The following is a 20,779-nucleotide window of genomic DNA, read 5'->3' on the forward strand; positions in this document are numbered from 1 at the left end:
GTGCTGGGGAAGGGTAAAGGGGGCTGGGGAGCTCCAGCCTGGTAAACCCCCAGGCTTCAGGCCTTGCTAAAGGCCAGGAAAGATACTGGGGCTACAGAGGTGTAGCCTGGGAATAGGCAGAGGCAGCAGGTCCTAACCCTCTTGCCAATGATGAGTGGCCATTATAGACTGTAGCCTGCCCCAGGGAAAGGGGGCTAGATGATGATGACTGGCAGTAGCCACTGAGGCAAGGTGGGTTTAGAGAGTTGGGGGTTCCCCTGGGAGGGGAGACCCAGAGCTTGGGATTACTGCTGGGGGCAGAACCCTGGGGTAAAGAGGCATTGGGGTCCAGGAGGGACACGGGGCCAGCGGCAGGTGAGACACTGGCCTGCAGAGGACGCTCCTTACGCTGGAAAAGAGCTGATGACCAGCAGACATGCCGCACCGGTGAGTCGTCCCTTTGCTACAGCACAGAAAAGGAACTGTTGGTTATAGACCACGCGGCAGACGGCTCTGCCCCACGCGCTGTGGTGTGGACGTCCTCCTCACGGTTTTATGATTATGAATCCTGCGTGTGGCGTTTCCCCTAATTAATGTCAGGTGACTTCCCTCCTCCCATTAAATGTTTCTTTTCTACACTCTGTGCTTGTGAGGGGGGAAGTAGGGCCTCTCAGAGGCGCCCGGGGGTGGTGTGTAATTTTCCTAGGTTTCTGGGTGGGGGCTGAAGCCGGTTCTATGTTGTATTGTTGACAAGGAACCCCGAGATATTGAACCGGGCCCTGGTTGCTGTTGGCTCCGCCTGGCAGAAGGTTAGACTAGGGAAAGGGTAAATTGCTCTCGGCAGCTCCTAGCCCCACTGCTCAGCTGTCAGCCCTCTGCTCCTCGTCCTACACTGGCTGGTGCAGAGAGGGGCAGGAGCCACTGAGTGATGCCCAGAGCCAGCCGGCATAGTTGGGGCTCATGCAGGCTCCCCCTGTGATGCGGGAGGAAGACTAAGGAGAGAGAAAGTGGATGAGAGTAAGGGTGAGGGGAGGGCTGAGGAGAGAGGCCAGGAGAGGCTGCTGGACAGAGCCTGAGGCGCTCCCAGGTTCACAGTTTTCTCCCCTCTAAATCCTGGTCTGCCCCTAGCGCTGGAGGGCTGAGTATCTGTGGACAGCAGGCGGAGGCTGGGGCAGCTGGGAGCGAGGGGTGGGTGGGATGCCCCTCACAGTCGGATGTGGGAGGAGGAGGCTGTGGGTAAGAGGCCGAGGATGAATCCAGCCTCGGACAGCAGTTGCTTCTGAGTGCCAGGTGCACTGGCCAGGACTCTGCCTTCAACGCCGACTCTTTTCTAAAGCCTCAGGAGCTGTTTTAAAATAGTGGCCTTGCAGCTGGCCTGGCAGCGCCAGAAATGCCCTGTGTATTCATACCATCGGCGCTGCTCAAGCATCCATCCTGCCCCAGTGGGAGCAGCACCTTTGGGACCCGTGGAGGGGGTGGGTGTTAGCCCTCATGCCCCGCCTAACCTCCACCTCCCTGCTGGGAATGTTACTGAAGATCTGTGCATTGAGATCCCTGCTCAGGGTGCAGGTCACTAAAGAGCCATCGAGGTGGCCTAGAGATGAACGATGCCATCTCCCATTACTGATCCTCTCCGCTCGCCTGTCCCCAAGATGTCGAGAACTTCAGCCTGGCTGGGCACTGGAGACAGGAGCTCAGGCAGAGGGCTTACGGGAAGGACAGCAGCCCCCGCCGTCCCTGCGCTGCTGTATTCCATGAGCCCAAGCTGTGGGATGTGATTCCAGTCTATAGAGATTGTTACCCCTGAATGATGGGCTATGTACCTTTAGCATCCTGTGGGCAAGGTAGAGCATCACCAACCAAGCCATGCTGACGTAGTGGGCTCTGTGTGCTCCTCCCCCCGTTGGCACTTCCGCCCTGGTTACAAAGGCCAGAGAGTTTCTCAGAGAAACATGCCAAGATTTTTGTTTCCCTCTATAATCCCAGCCCCCCAGTGCAAAAAACTTCCATAATTATCTTCCAAGCTAGCGGTTTCTCAGCATGAGTGCAGAAGAGACCCAGTTAGCAAGGTTTTGGGAAATGAGCATGTTCCCAGGACGCTCTTGCCCAGTGCCTGTGTCTCAGCTGGTCACTTTTGAGTCATTTAGTTAATCATTGCTTGTGAAGAAACGGCTGATGTGAGCAGAATTTCTTGGCAGCCGAAGTCTCTGTCTCTCAAGACGTCTCGGGGTGAGTTCAGAACCTTGTGCTCAGTACGTGCCAGGAACCATTTCCTACACCCAGCCCACTCGGCAATGTAGCACTTCAGACTGAAACAGGTAACTAACATGCATGTGTTTCGGTAAAGGCCTTCAGGCCACCTCCTTCCGGTAAGACGGAGGCTCACGGTTCATTACCTGGTTTATTGGTAAATGTTCCTTGGAGAGTAAAATCCGGGAATCCGAGGCCCCGGTGGTTGCTCTGCTAATCCCCTGTGGTGCATTGTTAGGCTAAGACAGGACTTGGGCGTTACTGCAGCCACCAGAGTGCAGCTGGGTTTGCCTTTTTTAGCAAGGTTAATTCTGTGGGGACGTTCAGCCCAAATTCCCCCGTTGAAACAGACGCGTCTGTTTCAAAGCAGGAGAGCGGCAGGGTTATTGGCCCTTTGGGGTCTATTCTGAGCAAATATAGTTGTGGGGAGAAGTTCAGGACTGACACCGGCGAGGCTAAAGCTCCTTTTTGTCTGTAGAGTCAGCAGCAGAGCAAACGCCCTCCATCCCCCGCCCGGCCTCTAGGCCTCCGCCCTGAGCTGGAGGGACTGTTTCTGGCAAAGACCAAGCAGCTCCATCTCCTGGGAAGGAGAGCTTTGATGGGGCCTAGCCTAGCCTAATGTACAGCCGTCTGCTAGGGAGTGGGTTGAGACCATCCAGGTTTTGTTCACAGTTCTCCTCCACACAGCCAGACATGGGCTACTGCAGAGCTGAGGGCATTAGCTGGTGATCTACAGGAGAAAGGCCCTGGATGAAGCTTAACTAGCAACCCCTGGGCCATCACATACACCCACTGCATTCGGCAATGCGCATGCAGAGACATGCAGAGCATTCTGTGGTATACACGTGTGTGTGCACAGCTTTCACTAGTGTATATACACACACAGAGCACTCTGTAGTACACATGCAGATGCACACACATACACGCACACACAGCATTTGGTGGTTCTCCTCTTAATCAGACCCCTCCAAGATGCATTTTGAGTAACTGTCCCAGGGCTCCAATGTTGAGACTGAGACTCCCTGGTGCAATGGCCCTGGCCCCAGGCCACACTCAGCCCAAAGACGCTCCCCACCCTCAGAGCAAGGCAACCCACATCCCTTCCTCAGCTTTCGCTTTTCCTCAGGGCAATACCGCATCCATAGCACTGAACAAACTGCCAGCCCCTAACCTAGAGAGGAATGCTGAGGAAGCAGCCCTGGGCAGCAGGTAGGGGAGAAGTGACATAGGAAAGATGGAGAGCATTGACCTGGCTCTCCCATAATCTCTGTTCAATTCACAACTCTACCACAGCCCTGCTGCATGACCATGGGCAAGTCACTTAAGGTATGTCGACACTGCAAAAAAAATCCCAAGGCAGTGAGTCTCAGAGCCTGAGTCAACTGACTCCAGCTCCTGCTACGGGGCTCAAACTAGCAGTGTAGACATTCCTGCTTCAGGTTGGAACCTGGGCTCTGACACCCTTTTGTCTGGCCCGTTGAAGACGGGGAGTCTCTCAAGTGCAGCGTCGCACGCAATGGGGCCCTGGTCCTGTTTGTGTGCCTGGCTCGGGGACCCGCAGGCAGAGGAATACCCTGCAGAGAAGAGCTGTGATGCAGGAACTGCCCAAACTACGGCACCTATTAAAGGGAGGCAGTCCTAAAGCTGTGTGAAAGAGCCATTCAGCCCAGGAACCTGGCTGTGGAGAATGCTGCCAAATGGGCAAAGAAATGAAATGGGCCAAACCGAGCAAAACAAAGCTGCTCTCTAATCTCCTTCTGGCTGAGTGACCCCGGGTGCCCTCCAGAACCACAGGAGGTAGAAATGTTGTCAGAGAAGAGTTTTAAGCCACTGAATCCTTCTTGAGTTGCCTTTATGGCCTGTCTGTCGTGTGTGCCTGGCTTGGGAACATTGATACGTGGGGCGAGGATCTGGCTTCCTCCATGGGAGCGAGGGCAGATGAACAATGCCCACTTGTGAAATAGGCTTTCAACAAAATGGACGGATCTTTCGTGATAATCTTTGCAAGAAACGTGATCCAGTTTTCATCCCTCTCTCTCTGTCATCAACTCCCCTCCAGGGGTGTGCTGTGGAGGCAAGCGCTGTAGTACTCCCAGGCCAGGACTGGGGTCTACGGGCCCCCAGAGACCCTCACATATTCTGGGTAACAGAGGATTCCTCTACTGGGTGCCAGCCACTACAAGCTGTGAATGCCCCCCACACAAGGGCTTTGTTACAATAAAACAGCACAACTGTCCCTAGCCCAGCCCAGTGCCCGGCTAGAAGGGAACCATATCATAGAATATCAGGGTTGGAAGGGACCTCAGGAGGTCATCTAGTCCAACCTCCTGCTCAAAGCAGGACCAATCCCCAACTAAATCATCCCAGCCAGGGCTTTGTCAAGCCGGGCCTTAAAAACCTCGAAGGAAGGAGATTCCACCACCTCCCTAGGGAACCCATTCCGGTGCTTCACCACCCTCCTCGTGAAATAGTGTTTCCTAATATCCAACCTAGACCTCCCCCACTGCAACTTGAGACCATGGCTCCTTGTTCTGTCATCTGCCACCACTGAGAACAGCCGAGCGCCATCCTCTTTGGAACCCCCTTTCTGGTATCAAATCCCCCCTCACTCTTCTTTTCTGCAGACTAAATAAGCCCAGTTCCCTCAGCCTCCCCTCATAAGTCATGTGCCCCCGCCTCCTGATCATTTTTGTTGCCCTCCGCTGGACTCTCTCCAATTTGTCCACATCCCTTCTGTAATGGGGGGACCAAAACTGGATGCAGTACTCCAGATGTGGCCTCACCAGTGCCAAATAGAGGGGAAGAATCACTTCTCTCAATCTGCTGGCAATGCTCCTACTAATGCAGCCCAATATGGTGTTAGCCTTCTTGGCAACCAGAGCACACTGCTGACTCATATCCAGCTTCTTGTCCACTGAAATCCCCAGGTCCTTTTCTGCAGAACTGCTGCTTAGCCAGTCAGTCTATAGTCTGTAGCGGTGCATGGGATTCTTCTGTCCTAGGTTCAGGACTCTGCACTTGTCCTTGTTGAACCTCATCAGATTTCTTTTGGCCCAATCCTCCAATTTGTCTAGGTCCCTCTGTATCCTATCCCTACCCCACAGCTTATCTACCTCTCCCCTCAGCTTAGTGCCCTCTTCAAACTTGCTGAGGGTGCAATCCACACCATCCTCCAGATCATTAATGAAGATGTTGGGAGTGGGGGGGGAAGCCCTAGGACTGACCCCTGGGGCACTCTGCTTGATACCAGCTGCCAACTAGACATTGAGCCTTTGATCACCACCTGTTGAGCCCAACGATCTAGCCAGCTTTCTATCCACTTTATAATCCATTCATTCAGCCCATACTTCTTTAACTTGCTGGTAAGAATACTGTGGGAGACCGTGTCAAAAGCTTTGCTAAAGTCAAGGTATATGACGTCCACTGCTTTCCCCTCATCCACAGAGCCAGTTATCTCCTCATAGAAGGCAATCAGGTTGGTCAGGCATGACTTGCCCTTCATGAATCCATGTTGACTGTTCCTGATCACTTTCCTCTCCTCCAGGTGCTTCAAAATGGATTCCTTGAGGACCTGCTCCATGATTTTTCTGGGGACTGAGGTGAGGCTGACCTGTCCGCACTTCCCTGGTTTCTCCTTCTTCCCTTTTTTAAAGATGGGCAGTATATTTGCCTTTTTCCAACTGTCTGGGACCTCCCCCGATGGCCACGAGTTTTCAAAGATAATGGTCAATGGCTCTGCAATCACATCAGCCAACTCCCTCAGCACCCTCGGATGCATTCGATCTGGACCCATCGACTTGTGCATGTCCAGCTTTTCTAAATAGTCCTTCACCTGTTCTTTCACCACTGAGGCCTGCTCACCTTGTCCCCATGCTGTGCTGCCCAGTGCAGCAGTCTGGGAGCTGACCTCGTCTGTGAAGACTGAGGCAAAAACAGCATTGAGTACTCCAGCTTTTTCCACCTCCTCTGTCACTAGGTTGCCTCCCCCATTCAGTAAGGGGCCCACCCTTTCCCTGACCACCACCTTGTTGCTAACATACCTGTAGAAACCCTTCTTGTTACCCTTCACATCCCTTGCTAGCTGCAACTCCAGTTGTGTATCCCCACGTAACCTCTCCATAATCGCCCCACCAGTAGGCCACTGCCCTGTTTTGTCCTGCCAGCCACAGGCAATGGGCTGCTTCCTTGTCCAGCTCCCAGGCCCAGTTCCCAGCCTGCTGCTCACGCAGCTTCTGTCCCTGCCCTGAGTCTGGTCCCCTCGGATCCTCCGGATGCTACCACCTGTTCCCATATACTGCAGGCTGTGGATGGATGCTCGCTTTGGTAGCACTACACCATCTACTGGCCAGATCCTTCCCCTCCAGCTTAGCCGGGGCACAGGGAGATATCCAGGAGGAGCCAGCAAGTTTATTCCACTATGTAGCATTTTGCAACATTTCTGGTAAGTTCTGGAGCCCGGCCATTTGCAGGAGCATACGCAAGGGACAAAGTTAATGTACTGTGGGAACTTCAGCACTGAGTGTCTCTGGCTTTTGTGTCGTAAAAATATCCTGTCTTGGAATCCATATCCTCTCAAAGCCGCATCACTGCAGCAGAGCTCCAAGTCCTAGCTCTGGAGAAGCTGGCTCTGTAGGGGAAAGGCTATAGTACCCTTTGGAGCTGGAATCCACTGTTTCAGGTAACTTTGATTCCGAGACATTTTTAGATATGAAAAGCTGAACATCGACAGCATAAGAAAGGAGGATCTGCGCAAGGGGAGGTTCCTCTGGAAACAATCAGTTCACTCATACCTTTCGCTATGCAGCCAGGGTTTGGAAATACCCCGTGATTGTAATAAGGGGAATTAGCCAGGGCCAATGAGAGACTCAATCCCAGACTCAACTTCTTGGCTGCGCAGATATTGCAGAGCTTAGAGGGATTCGCAGAGAGCTCTGTTATTAACAACAGCGTCTCTTTGCTGCAGAATGTCAGTGCGTGAGGACTGGGGAAAGTGCCTTACAGGGAGTGAACGAATGAGCTCAGTCGGTTTCATTTATCAAAAAGCTAACGGGGCTTTTGAGGGAAATGGATCTGCGTCCTCCTCACGCCACCCACCAGTGCCTGACAGCAGTCAAGGAAGCTAAGGATCCAACCGGCGAGACAAATTCCACGAGCTCAGCGAACCCCAGCACTGTCGTCACCGACAACCCCAACACGCAGCCCAGTGACTTCTGTGTCGTTGGTCCAGCTCTACGCTTGTTCCAGCTCAGTGTGGAGGGTTTGTCTGCTGCCAAGCGTGATTTACTCAGCGTTCTTGCTCATTGACATACTATCGACATCATTTGCTTGCAAGAGAGACACGTGACAACTGCCGAAGCTGGGCATTCTAGTATCGATGGCTTCAACCTGTTGTGCCAAGTCACATAGATTCGGTCTGATATTGCAGATACATCAGCTGAATGGTCTACTGAATTCCGTGATAGCATCTGGGTTGGCGGTTTCTGGCTAGCAAATGTTCACAAGCATCAGCTGGAACCAACAGGTTCTACCAAGCCTGCCACACCCAGCTGTCTACATCAGACTTCAACAGCCATCACACAGACTGGGGGTATGAGGCGGTTGACACCAATGGTGAACAACTTGCAGACTGGGCATCTCGAAATGACCTCGCCCTTATCCATGATGCTAAGCAGTAAGGCACATTCCATTCTTCTAGATGGGATTGTGACTACTCTCCTGACTTGTGCTGGGTCAGTTCAGTTCATGGCCATCCTCAGCCAGCAACATGCCAAGTCTTTGGACAACTTTCCACACAGTCAACACAAACCGTCGCTGATCCATATCGGGCTACAGCTCCCAGTTGTCAAGAGTTCCAAAAAGAAGCAGTGAAATTTCTGAAAGGCCGACTAGGAAAAATTCCAGGAAGTGCTGGAGAAGAGTGTGGTGACAATACCAGCCCGGCATCTCTCAGTAAATGAGACCTATTGTCGCTTCTGTGGTGCTATCTACAAAGCAGCCTGCAGAGCCATCCCACGTGGTTGCCACCCCTCCTACATCCCCTGTCTCAACACGGAGAGCGCTGCCTTGCTCAAGCAGTATGAGGCATCTGGTGTCCCAGATGTCACCGACCATCTGACAGAATCATTGGACACTGCTCCCCATGCCAGATGGGAGGAGACGACCGAGAGGATGAGCTTTACCTGCTCCAGCCGCACGTGTTGGAGTCTGCGCCGATGGCTTGGAGCAGTGCAGCAGCCACCTGCACTCTGCCGACCCTCAGTGACACCCAGCCAGGTAGCTGGACACCTATTTAAAGTGGCCAGAGTACTTTTGGAGAAACAGGTGCAAAGACAAGTGAGGAACGAATGGCGTGCGTTTAAACATGTACACCAGATCAGAAGCTGCCCAGAACCATTCACTGGAACAGACACTGGGTAGCATCAAGTGTGGAACAGCTGCGGGCTATGACAACATATTTCCTGAAAAACCTTGGCCCCTGTGCTCGGCTTTGGCTTGTGAAATTCTTCACCAGGGTCATCAGTGAAGGGAGGCTACCAAAGATATGGTGCACTGCAAAAGTCATTGGCCTCCTAAAGCCCAGAAAGGACCCAAGTCCATCATCAAGCTATCGTCCCATATAATTATTGTCGGTGTGCTTCAAGGCACTAGAGCGCATGATCCTACAGCACATATTACCCAACATGGAGAGAATTTTGAGCCCTGACCAAGCCGGCTTTCACCGAGGCCATAGCACATGCGACCAAGTACTCGCGCTGACCACATTTTGTTGAAAATGGCTTCCAGAGACACTTGAAAACAGGAGATGTTTTCATCAATCTAACAGCGGCATACGACATGGCATGGCACACTGGCCTGCTCATGAAGGTAACATGGGTCCTGCTACCTTGGGTCACAGGCGTCGTTGAACTGTTCCTCTGCAATAGGCAGTCCAGAGTCCATATGGGGGAGAAGACGAGTGCTTGGAGATGACGGAGCAACAGGTTACCCCAGGGCTCTATTCTTTCTCCCACCCTCTTCAACCTTTACATCAGTGACCTGGCAACAACGGAGTCATGGTAGTTCACTTATGCAGATGACATCTGTCATGGTACCCAGGCCTGGACATTCCACGAGCTCGATGCCACCTTAAACCGGGACATGGTAAAGTTACCTGATTACTATAAGACTTGGTGCCTCCAGCCAAACGCCATAAAAACAGTTTCCAGTTTGTTCCATCTTCATCATGCCAGTGCAACCCGAGAACTGAATGGTCAGAAGGCGAAGCTCGAAGTAGAACCGGTCTATCTAGGTGTGATCTTAGACTGCACACGGAGTTACCATGCCCACCTGAAGAAGACGTGCAACCGTTTTCTTAGCAAACTGGCAGGTTCGTCATGGGGTGCTCGCGCTCCAACTCTGTGGACGTCCACTCTTGCCACCTCGTATTCGGTGGCGGAGTCCTGCGCACCAGTGTGGAGTCGATTGTCACACACCAAACTGGTGGATACGCAGTTACCTGCCGCCATGCGCATCATCTCCAGCACCCTGGGTCCGACTCCACTCCCATGGCTCCCAGTTCTGAGCAATATTGCTCCTCCTCATATCAGATGAGAGGGTGCCACTGGCAAGTTACTGGAGAAAGTACGCACCAACCCAAGCCTGCCACGGCACAATGACTTTTTCTAAACCACCAGCTGCATGTTTTCCATCACGTCACCCATTATGGTCTCATCCGCCACGCCAGGATGGTAGGGCAGAAACACTCTGGCGAGAGGAATGGATATCTGTTATAATCCCAAACCAGTCCCTTTGTCACCAATCCCACAATCTGCCCGCCTGGTTTTGACCTGTCCTATTGCCAATGGTCCCTGTTGAACAGGTTCCGGACCGGGCAAGGTCTCTGTGCAGCCAACCAGTGTCGCTGGGGCCTTTGGGACAGCTCTTTGTGCAGCTGCGGGGCGACACAGACCATGACACGCATTGTCGAGGAATGCCCGCTGACTAGGTTCAGCGGTGGCCTAAAAGAACTGCATCCCACCCCTGAAGAGGCCATTGCTTGGCTAGACGACTCTGCACACTCTAAATCACATAAAATCAAAAAGCTTTCAAGATGACCTGATGATGGTGTGTAGGCACCCTCTTGGGGAGAGAACACCGTGTGCTAAAAGGCTCTTTAACTAGTGGAGAAAGGCAGAGCAGAGCAAGAACCAATGGCAGATTAATTTAAAGGCAGATCAATTCAAATTAGAAATGAGGCACATCTTCAACAGGGAGGGTGATTAACAAATTCCCCAGGGAAGCGGTGTATCCTCCATCTCTTGGTGTCTTCAGATCAGGACTGGAAGCGATGGTGCAGCTTTAGCCAAACCCAGCACGGTGCAGGGGTAATTGGATTAAATTCTCTGGCCTGTGGTATACAGAAGGTCAGACTAGATGATCGAATGGTCCCATTTGGCTTTAAAATCGGTGAGCCCTGACAAACGTGAAGAGGTCAGTGTGCGTGGAGGATATCAAGGAGAAGCCGCAGAGCATTGGGATGCAACCCCCCCCGCTGTATCAATCAGTTGCAGGAGCTTGTACGGCTTCCATTACTGTAATATCCGCACACTGTATTTATTCTCACACTCCTCTGTCAGGTGGGGTCAGGCTATTATCCCCATTGGACGGATGGGCAAATGAGGCATGGGGGGGGGGGGGGGGGGACTAAGTGACTCACCCAAGAAATCTGTAGGTGAGTGGGGACTTCACCTCATGTCTCAAGTCCTAGGCTAGTGCCTCCCCACTGGCCCATCCTTCCTCTCTAGCTACACTGTCCTCCTCTCTGCCCAGATCCCCTCCATGTCCTGTACAGAGCACAAAGACCTTTCTGAACCCAAAGAAGTCACCAGTTTCCTCCAATTCACAGCTCTGGCCCCACACAAAGTTGCCTTTGAAGATGCTGGACAAATTTATGAGTGTGGCTGCCTGCTGGGGTCATAGGTGCTGGAGCTAGGGGTAGGGATGGGGTGCTGCAGCACCCCCTGGCTTGAAGTGGTTTCCATCATATCCAGGGTTGGCAGCTGGGTTCAGTGGCTCTCAGCACCCCTGCTGTATGCATGGTTCCAGCGCCCCTGGTCGGGGTTGCTTGAGACAGTGGGGAGCAGGGCTCGGCTGCCCTGGGGCTCACTTCCAGTTTGTCTTACATTCCTAAAAGTTCATGCTTCAGGGTTTCAGACGGCTACTGGCAGGGGTCAGGACGGGATTTTTCCCTCTCTAATGTATTCTAGATTGTTGTTGGTTGTTTCATTTTTTGGTCTCTTTCCTCTGAAGCATGAGAGATGGCCATGGCTGGAGGTGGGATATTATTCAAGTTGGGCCAGAGCTTTGAGGTGGCACTCAGCATTTGCTCTCTCAGGTGCTTGGCTTGGCGAGCTCACATGCGCAGGGTCTCACACTGCCATATGTGGGGTCAGGAAGGATTTTCCTCCAGGTCAGATTAAGAGGGACTTTGGGGCTTTCTTGCTTTTCTCTGCAACATGGGGGTGACTTGCCAGGATTATCTGGGTATATCGCACTTAATCATTTCCCTGCCATTAGGAAGACTTCACACACTGGTGCACCTCAGTCCCTAGCCTATTCTCTGCCTGTGGCACACAATAGGCACTATTATGTGCCACAGGTGGAAAATAGACTAGGGACCTAGGTGCACCAGTGTGTGAAGCCTTCATAATATTTGGGTACTTCATAATACTGTGATACTTGGGTCTGATTTCACTTGTTGGGCTCAGTGAGCAGGTGCTGGGAGGGACTGGTGGCCTGTGACATACAAGAGATCAGACTGGATGACCTTGTCCCTTCTGACCTTACACTCTATGACTCTATGCCAGTGGAGAATGGTCCTTTTGAAAATCAGGTCACAGAGGAATCCTGCCTTCAGTGTTTTACCTGGCTCCACTCACTGCCCAGAACACAATCAGCCCTTTCAATGAGCTAAACAAATGTGTCACCGGTATGATGAGGATCCTTTGTTCTCTAGACAATAGCCATAATGGAGCCCTGTGTTCTGTTCAGTGTGTTGTTACCGAAAACAGAGCATGGGAACTGGAAAAGCGCAAAGGAGAAAGGGTGTTTAAATCAACCTGTCTGGGTGGCTAGCGGGGTCCTGGCAACGTCATCCGACACCAGATGGCCTGTGTTATGCAGGAGATCAAACTCTATGCTCATTCGTATTCTCTTCTGCCCTTAAACCCTGTAAAATCTGCAAGCCTCCCAGTCCCGCAAATAACAAACAATGTTGCAATAGGTCAAATATTCCGCCCTGTGTCTGGACTGGGTTGTTTTAAATGTTCGGGTTTTTTTTCCCTTCTCCTCTGCTGTTTTCAGTTGCAGTTCTCTTCCATCCCTGCCCTTTCTACCCTGCATCCTCTCTCTTCGCGTCACCCTGCTTTCTACCTTGCCCTGCAAAACTCCCCTCTTCCTTTGCGCTTTTCTTGTGCCGCTCTCCAAGTGCTCTGCAAACGTATCATTTTCCCCATGTGATAAATGCAGAAGCTGGGGCACAGAGGAGGGGCAGCAGCTTGCCCAAGGTCACACAGCAGGGCAATGGCAAAGGTAGGCTCTCTGGGGTCTCCGGGTATGTCTACGCTGGAGGTGAGTGGCAGGAGAGGCTGGCTGCCCTGAGAATGATCCCCTCTGAAATCCTGGATAGGTTCTCAGGCTCCTAGTCCCTGGCACCACTGCTCTATACTGCCTCTTTAATGTGCTCACTCCATTGGATATTTGGTACGTCTACATAAGCTGGGAATTGAACCTTTCAGCCAATGCAGACATACCCTCAGTCCAGTGTGGTGCCCACTAGGCCACACTGCCATGCACAGGGGTGATGGAGGTACGGGTAGAAGACAACCATCATCCATCACTTCCGTACACCAAAGCAACCTGCCCACTCTGTAATTCCCACTGACTTCTTGCTCCTACTTAGCTCCTCTCTTTCTTCCTCTTCCACATGCTCTTATTTAATGATCTTCTTCAAAACACTTAAACAGGCTCTTGGGTCCATTAAGGAAAAAGGTTTTGGCTATTATGAATCTTCCCTAATAAACATCATGTCACGCGGGCACTCATGCAAAGCCTTTAGTGAGTTTTTTTTATTTATTATTTTTCTTGACGTGATTGGTTCACCTGGGCCTCTTGCACCAGGAAAATTCATCCTTTTCTGGAGTCAAAATCTAGAAGATCCAGAGGCCTAGTCTACACTAGAAAATTAGGTTGGCGTAATGACAGTGCTCAGGGGTGTGAAAAATCCACCCCCCCCCCCCGAGGGACATACTTAAGCTGATCTATCCCCCCTCCCTTGGGGAAGTGGATTACCGATGCCAACAGGAGAACCCCTCCCCAAGGGAGGGGGATGGGTCCTCTTGACTAAGCGGCTCGGGTATCTACACTCAAGCCCAACAGCTGCGCAGATGCAGCGGTTCCACTATAGCATTTCAAGCGTAGACAAGCACTTCCCTTTACAGAATCGCCTCCCCTGGGGCACGGTGTCTGAACCCGCAGATCTGTCAGCTGCAGCGGGGTGACCAGTTTTATGTTCTGTGTTTCTGCAGCTCTCTCCTGCTGGAAGAGACGGGCATAGTCCGGGAGGGGGGGCAGGCAATGATCTTATTTGTCCTACGAACACCAATGTGCTGTTTTTTTTGTTTTGTTTTTTGTTTTTTTTCCCCAATGGAAACATTTGGCCTGCTCCTGCAATGCCCTGAACATAACTTCATTATAAATGGTTATTAGGAATTGCCCTTGGATTAGCTCCCAGATTGATAGTATTAATGTTAACTCTTTCCAGCGCTGGCTTGGGATTAAAATAGGCTCTGTCCATGGAAAAAGTGTTCATGAATGAAAAGAAAAGAAACTCTGTATCTGGATCCTAATGACAAAGTGCTGATGCTCGCCTGTTTCAGGAGACACACCCTGCTCATCTGGAGCCTGCCAAGCTCAGGGGCGGGTCAGGAATTTGTTCCTTCAGGCAAATCAGATGTGCCCGGTAGAGCTACTGAGCCTGCCAAGGACAAAGCTGGCAGAGATGTCATTTCTGGAGCTTTGGAATGCTCCCCTCTTTTCCCTTTCATCAAGTGACGTTTCAGACGTCCTAGGGTGCATCGCGAACAGCTCCTCAGGGGGCACCTTGTAACCTCCTGTTTCTCCCCACTTGGCAGGTACGGTGGTTGAGGCTTGGATTTCTATAAACAAAGCATAAATCCTTGCAAGTCCATGCTCGCTGTGGTATGTTTTGGTACTGTCACTTTAAAATTACAGAGACAAGGTGGGTGAGGGAATATCAACAAGCTTGCGGACAAAGGAGATCCAGTGGATAGAGTGTACTTAGATTTTCAGAAAGCCTTTGACAAGGTGTCTCTCACCAAAGGCTCTTAAGCAAAATAAGTAGTCATGGGATAAGAGGGAAGGTTCTCTCATAGATAGGAAACAAAGGGTAGGAATAAATGGTCCATTCTCAGAATGGAGAGAGGTAAGTAGTGGTGTCCCCCAGGGATCTGTACTGGGCCCAGTCCTATTTAACGTATTCATAAACGATCTGGAAAAAAGGGTAAACAGTGAGGTGGCAAAATTTGCAGATGATACAAAACTACTCAAGATAATTAAGTCCCAGGCAGACTGCGAAGAGCTACAAAAGGATCTCACAAAACTGGGTGACTGGGCAACAAAATGGCAGATGAAATTTCATGTTGATAAATGCAAAGTAATGCACATTGGAAAACCATAATCCCAACTATACATATACAATGATGGGGTCTAAATTAGCTATTACCACTCAAGGAAGAGATCTTGGAGTCATTGTGGATAGTTCTCTAAAATCATCCACTCAATGCGCAGCGGCAGCCAAAAAAGTGAACAGAATATTGGGAATCGTCAAGAAAGGGATAGATAATAAGACAGAAAATATCATATTGCCCCTATATAAATCCATGGTACGCCCACATCTTGAATACTGTGTGCAGATGTGGTCGCCCCATCTCAAAAAAGATATATTAGAATTGGGAAAGGTTCAGAAAAGGACAACAAAAATGATTGGGGTATAGAACGGTTTCCGTATGAGGAGAGATTAATAAGACTGGGACTTCTCAGCTTGGAAAAGAGGCGACAAAGGGGGGGAGATATGCTAGAGGTCTATAAAACCATGAGTGGTATAGAGAAAATAAATAAGGAAGTGTATTATGAGAAGGAATAAATAACAAGAACAAGGGGCCACCAAAAGAAACTAATAGGTAGCAGGTTTAAAACAAACACAAGAAAGTATGTTTTCATGCAATGCACTGTTAACCTCTGGAAATCCTTGCCAGAGGGTCTTGTGAAGGCCAATACTATAAGGGGGTTCAAAAGGGAGCTAGATAGATTCATGGAGGATAGGTCCATCAATGGCTACTAGCCAGGATGGGCAGGAATGGTGTTCCTAGCCTCTGTTTGCCAGAAGCTGGGATTGGGTGACAGGGCATGGATCACTTGATGATTACCTGTTCTGTTCATTCCTTCTGGGGCACCTGGCACTGGCCACTGTCGGAAGACAGGATATTGGGCTTGATGGACCTTTGGTCTGACCCAGTATGGCCACTCTTATGTTCTTATGACCAACGTCCACTGTGGAAAAAGTCAAGCTCTTCAGAAGCTGTCTGTCTTGAAAGCTTGTCTCTCTCACCAGCAGAAGTTGGTCCAATAACAGATATTCCCTCACCCTCCTTGTGTCTCAAATATCCTGGGATTCTCATGGCTATAACGCTGCAACCGTCTTTAAAATTAGTCATGCATTGTCACCAGAGGGCTGTGTAAGGGGGTCTCTCACAGCCCTCCCGTACTATAAGTTAGTCCTCGGAACCAGGGAGCAACACAATACTGAACAGGAGAGAGACACAAGATTTGTGGCCTTCAGCCCCAGTCTGCCTGCCACCACGCTTAGGGTCTGTCTACAGTGCCATCAGGGGGTGTGATTTCACCTTTAATCCAGCTTGCTCAGTGACCGAGAGCATGATGGTTGTGTGGAAGCCCAGCTGGGACCCTGGGTAATTGCTCGGGTGGCCAGCCCATGTCCATGTTGCTGCAGCTTTATTGCTCTTGGTACTTGCAAGATGTACTCCTGGATGCATCAGGCATGTGCCGCATCACAGACCCAATTGCAATGTAGACATACCCTGAGATTTAGACTAAGCTGTGCCCTAGCTGACTGCAGCCAGTTTCTTGGCAGCCCACACATTTGACCTAGTGGCACAGACGGGTCCTCTCTCTACCACTCAGACTCCTCTCCATACTGAACTTGGGTTCTTTCTCTCTGGAAGACTCTTGCACCAAGGAACCACAAATAGCATTCAGTAAGAAGGCGCTCATCCTCCCAGATCCCTGTCATGCAGAGAGATCATTGTGCTTATAGGAGGCAGTGTGGCCCACTAGCTAGAGCACTGGGCTGGGACCCAGGAGACCTGCATCCTAGTCTTGTCTTTCACACTGGCCTGCTGGGTGAGTTTGGGAAAGTCATTTTTCTCTACGCCTCAATTTCTCTATCTGTAAAATGGGGAGATGATACTGATTTCCTTTGTAAAGTGCTTCGGGATCTATGGATGAAAAGTGCTAGATAAGAACCAGGTATTATTGTCCCCATTGTATAAATAGGAAAGCCGAGTTCCCAATTCTTGTGATATTTGGTGTTCTTACAGCCTTAGCTCCTGGAGTCATGTGATTATGTGAGAATCTCACTTTTTTTCTTTCTTTTTCTTTTATGAAAGCTACGTTTATAGCCCACATGGCAGAGGAGAAAAGCTTGGAAATGTGACCTGATGGCTCAGAAAGCTGACAGCAACTGAAAGAAGCCTGAGCAGTGGACCAAAAAGGAAGTCCCACAGCCAGCCAATTAGAGCCAGCCTCTTTCCCAGCTCCCAGCGCAGAGGGCGTGGAGTCAGAGCACTGCTGCGCTGTGGTTATACTCAGCTGCCCACCATCCCATAGAGGCCTCGGACAGCCTACACACAAAATGAAACACCCTGAGGGTTGCTCTAACTTACATCAGGAGCTGGCTGGGACCTGAGGACCAGGAGGCACAAAGGTATCCTCACTTTATTTTGCCCCGTATCTCCCTGCCCCTCTGCTGAGGGTGTGTCAGGCCCCCCTTCTGTTGCCAGTCAGTGGCGGCTATAAGTCTGTCACACAGCTAATGAGGGAGGTTTTTAGCAGTTTGTGCTCTTAGCTCTGCAGATCCCTAGTTCAGGCTCTGGTGTGTCGGCCAACATGACCGCCATCATGAATGCAACCCGTTGCCAGTGGAGATTCAGGTCCTGAGGGAGGCCTGATTGCCCTGGGTTGGTTATTGCAATGAATGTATGCAGCTTCTGCAGTGTGAGCCACTCCCCTGGGGGGCTGCTTCCTATCCCCACAGGGCAGCTGACTCTCGGCCCCTGTGCAGAGCTTCTGGGGCAGCTTCTAGACAGCAGAGAGATGGGCTGGGTGTGTAGCACCCATACTTGAGGTGCAGAGTTTGCCATCTTGGAGGTCTGCTGTCCCAACACCGTCTGTTTCATGTCAGACGTTCTCAGTATTTTGGGTGGCTCAGAGCTGTTCCCAAGCCCCTCTTCATGTGTCACCCTGGCCCCTCTGTCATGGTCCTGCTTTGAGCAGGAGGTGGGACTGGATGACCTCCTGAGGTCTCTTCCAACCCTGATATTCTATGTGAGAGGGCGTGGCTAATGCAGTGTCCATATGACATCCTCACCGGGCATCCCAGGGACCCCCATGTGTCCTCGGAGAGGCTGAGTTCCTCAAAGGTCACACAACCCCCACTCAGTAACCGTGGCATGCACTAGCCTGCCCTAGAGGACCGGAGAATGAAAGCCATGCTGCCAACTTTCATGATTTCATCGTGAGTCCGGTGGGTCTTTGAGGGTTCTCATGAATTTCTGATTTCATCTTCCAGTTTGGTGAAGGTCTGCCCTTATCCAAAATGGCTGCCCTCTCTCATTGCGTTCGAATGCCTGGCAGTGGCTAGGGTGACCAGATGTCCCAATTTTATAGGGACAGTCCCGATTATTTGGGGCTTTGTCTGATATAGGTGCCTATTACCACCCCACCCCATGTCCCAGTTTTTTCACAGTAGCTGTCTGGTCACCCTAGCAATGGCAGTTCTGGCTTTGGACTTTCTTGAACTGTTCTTGCGACAGAACAGTCGAAAAAGGGTGAACTGACCTGAAAAAATGCAGTCATTCACCTGAGAAAATCCTGACCTTCAATCATACCCTGTGATTTCAGTGTAGACCTACCCAGGGGGATGCTACATCACTGCTTCCTGGTCCCATCACACACGGCTCCTGGTGTCACGCACAGGACATGTACGTGTAGCAGACAGCTGCGAGAGCATGATCTGGGGTTCCACCTGGGCTCAGTTCGTCACCTATAAGGCTTGCACAAGGCCTGAGTTCAGGCAGTTTTATCTTTCTCTGTTGGAGGTTTCTTCATGTTCATTCCTAAACAGAGGTTCTCCAAAAGGACATTCCCACTCTAATGTGCGGGCGACGAGGCGGGTGCGTTAGCAGACGGCTTCTCCCCAACCTCGTGGGCTGGATTTTCCAAGAGAGCTCAGCACCTAGCAACTCGCATTATTCTCAGTGGGGCTCTCAACAGGAGCTGGGCGCTTTGGAAATGCAGCGGGTGCACTCTGGCCCTCGGGGCGAGAAGACACCAACATCAGGGCCCAACTCCATCACGCAGCCCTGGAGTCCTACTTTCAACCCCAGACCTTTAACGAGAGGCTTGTGGCCTGTAATCAATGTAATCTTCCTCCCACAGGGCAACATGGGGATTTCCTGATTCACTTACATTCCTCCCTCCATGCCCACAGCATCCCCATTGTCCTCTGCTGCCAGAGCAGAGTTTCCCTCTGCTTTAGCTGGGGCTAGGAATGTGATAGCAAATGGCTTTTCTGCCATGGCCATGTCAAAATCCGGTCACTTCTTCCTTCAGGACAGCTGTGAGATCGGCCGGTCCTCTGTCCACATGGGTAAAACTCTTGTCCAGGCCCTTTGTCATCTCACATCTTCACTACTGCGCCCTCACCCCCGGGCGCACACACACCCCTTTCCCAGCCTGTCTAAATCGCTCCTTGCTGCTGCTTTGGGCTTGCTGCTTTGGCCATATCCCCCCTCTCTCTGTGTCCCTCGGCCCCCCCCTTCCCTGCCACATCAAATGCTAGCTACTCATCTTCGCTTTTAAGGCTCATCATGGCCTATCACCACCCTACCTGTTATCTCATACGCACTACAGAGATGCCCACACCTGCCGCCGCTCCTCCAGCGCCCGTTGCTCAAATTGTCCAGCCAGCACCTCCGTGCTTCCTCCCCTGGCGCCCCGCGGGGGGAGCGCTCCATAAACCTCTGCTAGTCACCTGCCTCTTAACGCTCCCCTCTGCTGGGATGCAGACAAAGAACTCGACGACAGGGTGGCAGCTGGTGTGCGGAGAGCGCGGCTTGTCAGGCCGCGCAGAGTGGCCTCGTTATTACCTTGCGCCTGCCCCCCGTCTGTGTGTTTGTAGTCGCTTGTCATGTACCTACGCTGTCTTGTACGTATATTGTGAGCTCTTCAGAAAAGGGGCCGTCTTGTTCTGTTTGTACAGCACCTGGCACAATGGTGCCCTGCTCCCTTACACTACCATAATACCAATAATAAATAATACAGCCACACTGACCTCTCGCATTCCGGAGACAGGCTAGCAGTAGTTTTAATTAAGTCCTATTATTTATCTATCAAAACTATAGGCTCTGACTCCACGGGTGCTCCGGGGCTGGAGCACCCACGGGGAAAGAATGGTGGGTGCTGAGCACCCATTGGCAGCCCCCCATTAGCTCTCTCACCTGCCGGCAGGCCCCAAGCATCCCCCTTCCCTGCTTGTGCCTCCCACGAGGCAAGGGGGGAGAAGTGGGGACAGGGCACGCTCGGGGGGGGCGGGGGGGAAGGGAAGGGGGAGAGCAGAGGCACGGCAGGGGTGGGGCCTTGGGGGAAGGGGTGGATGGAGGTGGGGCCTGGGGCAGAGCTGGGGGTCAAAGCACCCCCCGGCACTTTGGAAATTCGGCATCTGTGATCAAAACCCCACATTTCATTGTCAAGAGATAGTCCCACTGCTCTGGGCTTCACCTGTCTGTCTTGTCTGTATTTTCCTTGGGACATGATCCCTATGTTCTGGGGTAGATCCAGCCAGCAATGGTAAATGATCACGCTAAGATGGTGGCACCCGAATGTTCTAACGCTGTTTTGCATGGACTTGTTGGTCCATTCTAACGTTAGTTACACTTTTCCTTCCTCATCCAAGTGTCTGCCCACAGCTCTCTGCTCATCCATTTGCCGCTGGATGATAATCAGGGTGCTTTACTATTCTGAGGAATATTTGAAATTCCTCGGATGCAAACGGGGGATCATTATCTGACGTGATCTGGTCAGATGACCTAGAAATGGCAAACATTATGCAATGCGTCACAGGGCCTGGCCAAAGGAGTGTTCTTCGTATGGCCACCTCTTATTAAGCATTACTCACAACTTACTCTTTTCTGCA

General features: G+C 51.4%; 1 long non-coding RNA gene across 1 annotated transcript; it reads left to right on the plus strand.

Annotated features, from left to right (window-relative positions):
• The first annotated feature begins 2,207 nt into the window (after nucleotides 1-2,207).
• On the plus strand, nucleotides 2,208-19,906 carry LOC141975593 (uncharacterized). The gene is made up of 4 exons (XR_012635956.1): nucleotides 2,208-2,297; nucleotides 5,774-5,828; nucleotides 16,974-17,290; nucleotides 18,710-19,906. It is a non-coding gene; the product is annotated as an uncharacterized LOC141975593 (long non-coding RNA).
• Nucleotides 19,907-20,779: the final 873 nt, after the last annotated feature.

The sequence above is a fragment of the Natator depressus genome, chromosome 21 (assembly GCF_965152275.1).
Source record: "Natator depressus isolate rNatDep1 chromosome 21, rNatDep2.hap1, whole genome shotgun sequence".
Classification (NCBI taxonomy): Eukaryota; Metazoa; Chordata; order Testudines; family Cheloniidae; genus Natator; species Natator depressus.